This window comes from Cyprinus carpio, chromosome B9, assembly GCF_018340385.1.
Source record: "Cyprinus carpio isolate SPL01 chromosome B9, ASM1834038v1, whole genome shotgun sequence".
Classification (NCBI taxonomy): Eukaryota; Metazoa; Chordata; class Actinopteri; order Cypriniformes; family Cyprinidae; genus Cyprinus; species Cyprinus carpio.
The window spans coordinates 30,653,094-30,662,537 of NC_056605.1; the positions used below are offsets into that span (position 1 = coordinate 30,653,094).

General features: G+C 34.4%; 1 pseudogene; it reads left to right on the top strand.

The window, feature by feature from the left end:
* The window catches only part of LOC109083852, a 15,959-nt pseudogene extending 8,805 nt beyond the window's left edge, over positions 1 to 7,154 (top strand).
* The last annotated feature ends 2,290 nt before the right edge of the window (positions 7,155 to 9,444 follow it).

A 9,444-nucleotide genomic window follows, 5' to 3' on the forward strand; every position in this document is an offset into this window, starting at 1 on the left:
CTTCTTTATACTTTTATTCAGTGGTGGAAATAAGCTTCAGTGAAAAACAGGCTTAATTGTGAAATATGTGCTGTTGTGAAAGTGACATGTTGCTGTGAGATGGTGTTCACACCTCGTCTGTGCTGTACATGATGGGCTGGTGTTGTCATGTTGGAGGGTGGGCAGCTGGTGTCTGTTCTGCGGGGACCAAATGCTCCTTTCCTGCAGAGGGTGATACAGGAAGAGCTGAGCAAAGAGAAGAACGTCCTAGGACACGGGGCGGCACGCAGGGCGGTGAGTTACTCCACACTCCTGCCGTTATTACTGTGTGGACAACAGATGAAGCCTGAATCTGGATGAATATACATATATATGTATGTATCATTACATTACAAAGCAGGAAAGAAACTCCGAGCATGTAATGTCATGGTTATGTCATCACTTAAGCCACGAAGTTACAAAAAAAAGGCAATTAAAAGCTGCCTTAAAATTGTGCATGTAAGTATTTATTATTTATTAGTCTCATTTAAAGCAGTATCAGATCCGAATCAAGTTCAGCAGCGGCAGCTCTTAAAGTAGCATCCAAAATATCCTAATAACCAGCTGCTGTGATGTATGGAAGCACGTTTCCTCCACTGAACACAAAGAGTTTTTATGTCTCACAATTGCCTGATCTGCCTTTTTTTCTCAGAATTGCATAATATAAACTCACACTTGTGAGTTATAAAGTTAGAATTGCACGTTTATATCGGAAACGTGCTTCGATACATCACAGCAGCTGGTTATCAGGATATTTTGGCTGCTACTTTAAGAGCTGCCGCTGCTGAACTTGATAAGAAAATGAGAAATGAAGTCAGAATTGTGTCATATAAACTCGTAATTGCGAGTTATTAAGTCAGAATTGCAAGAAAAAAAGTCAGATTTGCGAGTTTATATTTTATACTTTATTTCTCGCAAATTGTGAGTTTATATCTCACAATTCTGAGAAAAAAAACGTTTATATGACGCAATTCTGAGATGTAAACTCGTAATTGCAAGAAAAAAAGTCAGAATTGTGAGATAAGTCGCAATTACCTTCTTTATTTTGTATTCAGTGGCAGAAACAGGCTTCCATAGCGATGTCTGTTAATCAAGGAACAAAAAAAAAGAGGAAATCAGTGACTTCTGTAGTTTTAAGCTTTATCTCTTTTTAATTTAGAATTTAGTGTTTGATAACTTTATTAAATTATATTTTCTATACTTGCTGAAGGGCACGGGTGACATTTAATGGGGTTTATGTGAAGATTGTTTTAAGTTCACTTAAATTAGTTGTTGTTTAGTTGTAAGTTGTATTAGTTGTAAGTCTAATAAATGTTAAATTGATAGCTCTCAATTATGTGAGGAATAATTGAAGTCAATTTTTCCGCTTATACTATGGTTATCACACCTCACATCAATCAGATAATATATATCAGAGAGAGAGAGAGAGAGAGAGAGAGAGATATATTACCTCTGTGAGTCTGTGAAATAATTATCACTTATTGTTGTCAGGGATCTTTTAATCTATATAATAAATATAATTATAATGATTTAATTGTTTAAATAATTTAATAACAATCTAATTATATATTGTAATATTATCATTATTATACATCAGAAATAATTATCCTTTATTGTTAGGGCACTTCTAAAGAAGTAACATGAAAGAGTGTCACTCCAGGTGACAGATGAAGGTTTAACTGAGGAAGAAGAGGTGAATGATGACAATTAAAGATCACCCATATGATGAAGATGTGATTGGTAATGATCTTCCTTCATTAAATGTTATTACATTAACTGTAATTGTCCTGTTGACTGAATTTACCTGCTCTGGTTTGTCTTTTTAGCTAAAAAGTCTTGCACAGTGGCAATAATCAAGCCAGATGTGGTGGCACACGGCAAAGCAGATGAGATTATTATGAAGGTAAGAGCTTAGTTTAAGGGATAAATGAACTTAAAAATGAAAGTTGTCATTATTTTTCAGAATCAGTCATTTGAAACCTTTATGCTGTTAATATTTACACGTTTGGAACAATATGAAGGTAAAACAAATGATGTAGAACTTACATTGTTGCATCTTACATTAAAGTTGCTTATATTCATATGATATTTGCCACATGGATAAACAGCTGAACACTATTTATTCCTGAATGCATATTTTGTTTCTAGATTCGGGATGATTCTTTCATGAGGAGAGAACGCTGAGTGAAGCAGAAGCTCAAGACTTCTATCAACACAAAGCCACAGAGGTTAAATGAAGAAAAAGTCTAAAAATAGCACGTTTTTGACTGTTTTTGCTGATGGTGTGTAGTGGCAGAATGCCAGTGTGTCATGTGAAGTGTGTGTTTTTCCAGCCTTATTTCAGGAGCTCATCCAGTTTATGTCGAGCGGCCCGTCGCATGGCCTGGTCATTTCTAAGACGGAGGGCTGTGAGGACGTCATCCCAGCCTGGCAGGAATTCATCGGTCCACCGGATGTCGAAGAGGCCAGGAGGATGCAGCCGGAGAGGCACTTCATTCCCAGGAAAAGAAATATATAGACTTTATGAAGGAGAGACACATGAACATACGCATCCGCTCTGATATTCACATTATGGTAATGAAAAGAAAGATCTAATCTCAAATCAAATCAAATCAGATCAAATCTCAAATCAAAATCACAAAAAAGAAAAAAGAAAAATATCTGAAAATAACTCTTAAGCTGAAGTACTTAAAATTACTAAAACTGAAATAAAAATAAAGCTAAATAGAAACATAAAAAACAAATACTAATAAAATTGACAAAAGCACATAAAATTGCTAACACTTAAACTAAAATTAAAATAAAAACTATAAAATATAAAACAGATGCTAATATAAAATAAAATATTAATAAATAGTGTATACTTAATAGTATATGTTTCATTTTATTAAAAAACTTACACATAGAAGCTAATTTAAAATATATATAGTGTACATATACTATAACAGTATAGAATTAATACTAAAATAATTAAATTTTTTATAATTAAATTTTAGTTTTACATATATATATATATATATATATAAACAGATCATTCATTTATGTAAATAACAATGAAATAAATTATAATACATGTAATTTATTTAAAACAAATATGAAAAGACTTGAATGTCTATTAAATAAGTTATTAATAATAAAATATATATATATATTAAATTATTATATTATAATAAAACTTCCTATAAAACTCTCAAAATTTTGTTGTGTCAGTCATACATAATAGAATGGTCTCTCTTGAGAATGGTCTCTAACATAGAGTCTCAGTGATTCCCTGATGTGTGTATAATGTAATTTTGTAATTAAATATAATCTAAAAGTGGTACGAGGGCGTTGCGTTGTCGTTCCATATTGTGCTCACAGATTTGAGCTCTTACAGTTATAGCACAACACATCCTGTGTGGACTCCTGCCTCCCTCCCTCTGCCCTGGCCGAGAACCAGCAGTGAGACCATCTGCTCTTCTCTTTCTCTGCTTCTCCACCCTTCCATCTATCCATCTATCCTTCCCTGCTCTCCTCTCTGGCCGCTCTCCGTTCTTCAGCTTGCGGGCTCAGTACAGCACCGAGACTCTTCTGAACGCTCTACACGGCAGCAGCGACAGCGAGCAGGCCAGCAGGGAGCTGGCGTTCTTCTTCCCCCACTTCAGGATGGTGATGGCGGACTCGGGCTCGGAGCGGGCCGGGCCGGAACAGGAGCATGTGGAGAGGACGCTGGCGCTCATCCGCTCAGACGCTGCCAGGGAAAACAGAGGCATGTGCCAACATTACGTTTACATGCGCAGACAGATACTCCTGCTTTCAATGAGTGCTTTAACTAACTCACAGCAAGACAGTTAAAAGTTTAGACACACTTGACTCATGAACTTTTGATCTAAAGCCACAATGTAACACTTTGAGTCAACCTACAGTACATATGACTGACATTTATTGATCGCTACATCATTCCCAAACATCCATTTCAGTGTTATTTTTATGAGTATTATTATATTATAGTATTATAATTTGCATTAATTCTTAAACTATTTATTGATTTTTAAATATATTTTATATAAATATAATGATTTAAGCTTTTTTTTATTTTTCAGTTTTCATTTTAATTTTAGTTTAGGTTTTATTAATTTTATGTGCTTTTTCCATTTTTATGATTTTTTTTTTAAATACATATTTCTATTTGGGTTTATTTACATTTCATTTATTCTATCATTAGTTACATGCTATTTTAATTTGTATTAAAATAATTATACATATTTTAATAATATTTTAAATATTACATTTTATAAAAAATATCGTTGAAAAAATATCATGTTATAAGTGTTTAAGTTTATTTTAGCATTTTTTTAAGTTTTCATTTTAGTAATTTTAAGTGCTTTGCCATTTTTATAAGTTATTTCATTGTTATTTTAATTAGTTTTTTTTTAATTTTTTATAGTTTTAAAAATATATATATTTCTATTTCTATTTTTATTTCAGTTTTAGCACTTCAACTTATTTTATTTCACTTAGTTGCCAAGGCATCATCTAGAATTTTTCATATAATATTTTATTTCAACGTTATGTCAGTTAACTGAAACAAGTTTTAGTTTTCGTTAACAATAACAACACCATTTGTGTTATTTAGTAGTTTTGATGACTTTACTGTTATTCCACAATGTGTGAAAGTGTCATGATAAAGAATAAGTAGATGTGTCCAAACTTTTGACTGCTAGTGCAGGGTGATTATACTATAAATACATATTTTTAAAAAAATGACAAAACCAAAATTATTAAAAGTTTAAATTTACAGTGCAAACAAAATATAACAATAAATTCTAATTCAAAACATTAACAAAAACTACAATGGAATATATTAATGATACTGAAACAACTCCCGTTTTATCAAAATTCTTATTTATTAATATAATTATTAGTTATAAAACATACTATTCATTCTTAATTATGAATGCTGTCTTATCGAATCTGAAGAGGACTATAAAAAAAGTAATTTTTTTATCTTCAAATTAAGCTTAATTGTAATCTTAGCTAAATAGTTGCTAATTGCATGAAAATAATGTGTAAAAGACATGAAGAAGCCAGAAGACTTACAGCGTGTGATGAAGAGTCTCTGCTGTCGTTCACAGCGGGCCTGTGTTAGCATTAGCGCTAGTGAAGGAGCGAGCCGTGGAGCACTGAAGGAACATCCTGGGACCCAAAGACCCCATCCAGGTAAACTGAGATTTATAATAGTTTGATTTCTTCAGGACGTTTCCCTCATTTGCTCGACTCAGTGTGTTATTGTGTATCATATCATGATTATTTATAATAGATGTGTTTAAATGGTCAGTGGGCTCTTGATCGTTTCTCTGTATGTGGTTCTGATGTAGTCTGCGAGCCCAGTTTTCCTGCGGGAGCTCCAGCATTAATCAGCTTCACAGCAGTGGAAGCTCAGAGGAGGCGGAGAGGGAGATCGGCTTCTTCTTTCCACCGGAGGACATGCTCGCTGTCATCAAACCAGACACCCAACACAAGGGTATCATATCAGCAGTCACCCTGGATACAGACCAAAGAGTGGAGAGGGATATTAGCTCCGTGTTTGAGCTGTATGGTTCAGACTGATGCTTTTAATACAACTAGATCACAGCAGTGCTGACACAATGGCAGAAGACCGAAAGTTTTAGCTTTTGGTTCTGTGTCAATGAAATTGTGTATCAACACCCCTTGCAGAATAAGGTGGCTATGAGTGGTGAAACAGACAGAAAGACATTACATTCACATTTAGCAGACGCTTTTATCCAAAGCGTCTTACAAAGGAAGACAATAGAAGCAATCAAAATCAGCAAAAGAGCAATGATATGCAAGTGCTATGATAGTGCTAAGTCTCAGTTAACCTAATGCAGTACATGTAGCAAGGTTTTTTTTATATATATATATATATATATATATATATATATATAGTATATATATATATATATATATATATATATATATATATAACAAAAAAAAACAACTAGATAGAAAAAGAATAAAAAAGCTATATAGCTAAAATAGAATTAGAATAGAGAGTGCTAGAGTTAGAAGGTCAAATAAAGATGGAAGAGATGATTCTTAAAGATGGTTTAGGACTCCGCTGATTATTATCAATGTTGAAAACAGTTGCGCTGCTTGATATTTTTGTGGAAACATAATACATTTGATTTCTCAGGTTTCACAGAAGAATAGAAAGTTCAAAAGTCTTTTGCAACATTATTGTCTTTACTGTCACTTTTGATCAGTTTAATGCTGCTTATTCTTACTGACAAACAGTACAGTTTACTGTTTTACTTACATTTGACTTACAAATGTAGTGTATATGAAATTAAAATGTAAGAATATTAATAACAAGAAACTCACTGTTTATTTGGCTTGTTTCTGCTCATATCAGAGGAGATCCTGGAGGAGATTCGGGGCAGAGGACTCACCATCTCCCGTCTGAAGGACATGGTTCTGTCCAGAGAGATGGCAGAAGAGTTTTATAAAGAGCACCGGGACAAACCCTTCTTCAGACAGCTGGTGGATTACACCATTAAACATGACTAAACTGATCTGGAAGGCTTCATGCAGAACACAGGTCAAGATAAATCATGGTTTGTTTCTCCGCAGCGGCCCGTGTACGATGATGGTTCTGACCAAGGACAACATGCTGGAGGAGTGGAGGGCATCCATGGGCCCCACGGACCCCAGTGAGGCAAGGCAAGCAGCCCCGGGGTCTCTGAGAGCGTGCTTCGGTAAAGAGATACTGGAGACCGCTGTCCACGGATCCTCCAACACTCAGCACGCGCACCAGAAGATACAGTTCCTCTTCAGAGACATCAGCACTGAGAGCGCTGCTTCTCCTGCATTAGGTGCCTCCTCCGTCTGTAAAGATAAATTTTTAAAACGAAATCTAAAACAAATGTTTTCATGGGGGGATAAAATGCACTTTATATTTACATAATATAACAGGGTTTCTGCAAGTTTTATGAAGGTAAATTTAGCACTTTTTTTAGACCAATTATAGAAAATTTTAAGGGATACTCCACCCCAAAATGAAAATTTCGTCATTAATTACTTAGCCCCATGTAGTTCCAAACTTGGAAAATCTTTGTTCGTCTTCAGAACACAACAGGTACATATTAGTACTTAAAGTGTACATATTAGAACCTAATAAGAACAAAAGTGTACCTTTTGAAAAGGTACCACCCCAGTGACAGCTTTTCTACCTTTATTTCTGAGAGTGTACGATAAAAAATTAGTAAGATAGATAGATAGATAGATAGACAGATAGATAGATAGATAGATAGATAGATAGATAGATAGATAGATAGACAGATAGATAGATAGATAGATAGATAGATAGATAGATAGATAGATAGATAGATAGATAGATAGATAGATAGATAGATAGATAGATAGATAGATAGATACAGGGTTTCCCATATATTGATTTAATTGTGGCGGGCCGCCACAAATCGATTTTCCAAAAGGCTTTGACTTTGTTGAATAAACATGAGCACTGCACGTTTAAAAATCAAAAACCAGTGCAGGTGTTTGTATATCACTGTATTACAGAAGGAAACCGACTGTCTTCAGAAATTTTTAGATTTTTTGTCATTTTCATTGCATCTTGCATGTAATGCCTGATAAAGCAGCGTTTGTTGATTCAGTTATTTTTCACAATGTCGTGTATCCCTGCAATCTCTAGAAGTAATAAAATAAATGTTTCATCATGTTTCATTGTTTTTACATTTTTTTTTTTTCAAATTTTGTATTGTAGTGTCAGGGGCATCATTTTTGAGGGGGCACAAGTGGGGGGGGGGGGACTTCATGTAGGCTTATCTCCTTACTGAGAAAATTGTAAAATAAAATCACATAAAATTTTAATGGTTTCCACAACAAACATTACAAACATTTCAATCCATCAATTTTTAACCATTAAAACCAAAATTGTAACAGGCCTATTTTAAAATCTGTCCCATGTCCAGCCATGTCAGCATCTGAAAATGTAAATCGGGAATTGTTTAATTTTAAACCGATTTCAGTTTCAGAAATTCATAAAGCCCTCAGAGACATTGATCACAAAAAGTCAGCAGGTACAGAAAATCTGGATCCCTTTCTGTTAAAAGTGGCAGCTGATATTATTGCTGAGCCCATAGCGCATATTTTTAATTTGAGTCTTCTTTCTAACTCCATTCCTAAAAGTTGGAAGGCAGCCTATGTTCTCCCTTTACATAAAGGTGGAGACCCATCAGAACTGAATAATTACCGTCCAATATCAAAACTTTCTGTTTTGTCAAAGATCTTGGAATCATTTGTGAATGTACAGTTAAAAACAGTATTTGACTGACAAAAATATTTTAAATAATTTTCAGTCAGGGTTCAGAAGTGGCCATAGCACTATCACTGCTGCTACATTAGTGACAAATGATATTATTGGGGCCTTAGATAAGAAGCAACATTCTGCTGCATTATTTGTTGATCTTTCTAAGGCATTTGATTCGGTTGATCATGGATTGTTATTGACCAAACTACGTTCAATTGGTTTTAAGTGAGAAGGCTGTTGCATGGTTCCAGAATTATTTGGTAGATCGTATTCAATGTGTTTTATGCTGAGGGTTATAAATCTGATTTTCTTGAGATAACTAAAGGTGTCCCTCAAGGATCAATCTTAGGACCCATTTTGTTTTCAATTTTTATAAATGATTTGGATAGAGATGTTCAAGCCAAATTACATTTATACGCTGATGATACAGTGGTTTTACACCCAGGCTTCCACCATTTCAGTAGCAGTGCAGGAACTTCAGACTGCATTTCAGGCATTGCAATACACATTATTCAGTCTAAAATTGATTTTTAAATACACAGAAAACAAAGTTTATGGTCTTCTCAAAAGCTCGAGCACAGCTACTCGACAATTGTGGCATTTTTGTCATTAGATGGGAAATCAATTGAAAGAGTGTCTTCATACAAGTACTTGGGGATATGGATAGATGATAAGCTTTCCTTCAATGAACATATTACTGCTTTAGTTAAGAAACTTAAAGTCAAGCTTGGCTTCTATTACAGAAACAAATCTTGCTTTACTTTTAGTGCTAGGAAGAAACTTGTGGAAGCTACTTTTCTGCCTGTAATTGATTATGGAGATATATTGTACATGCATGCTGCATTTTCCATCCTGCGTCATGTAGATTCCGTTTACCATGCATCACTACGATTCATAACAAATACAAAGTCCCTTACCCATCACTGCATTCTTTATGATTTAGTTGGTTGGACATCACTTAAAATTCGTAAACAACAGCACTGGTATATCTTTATTTATAAAGCTATACTTGGCAAATTTCCACTGTACCTCTGTAACCTCCTCTCTGTTTGCTCTGGTACCTATCAGCTACGCTCCTCAAAGTGGTTGCTTTTTATGTGTGACACGAGTTACAA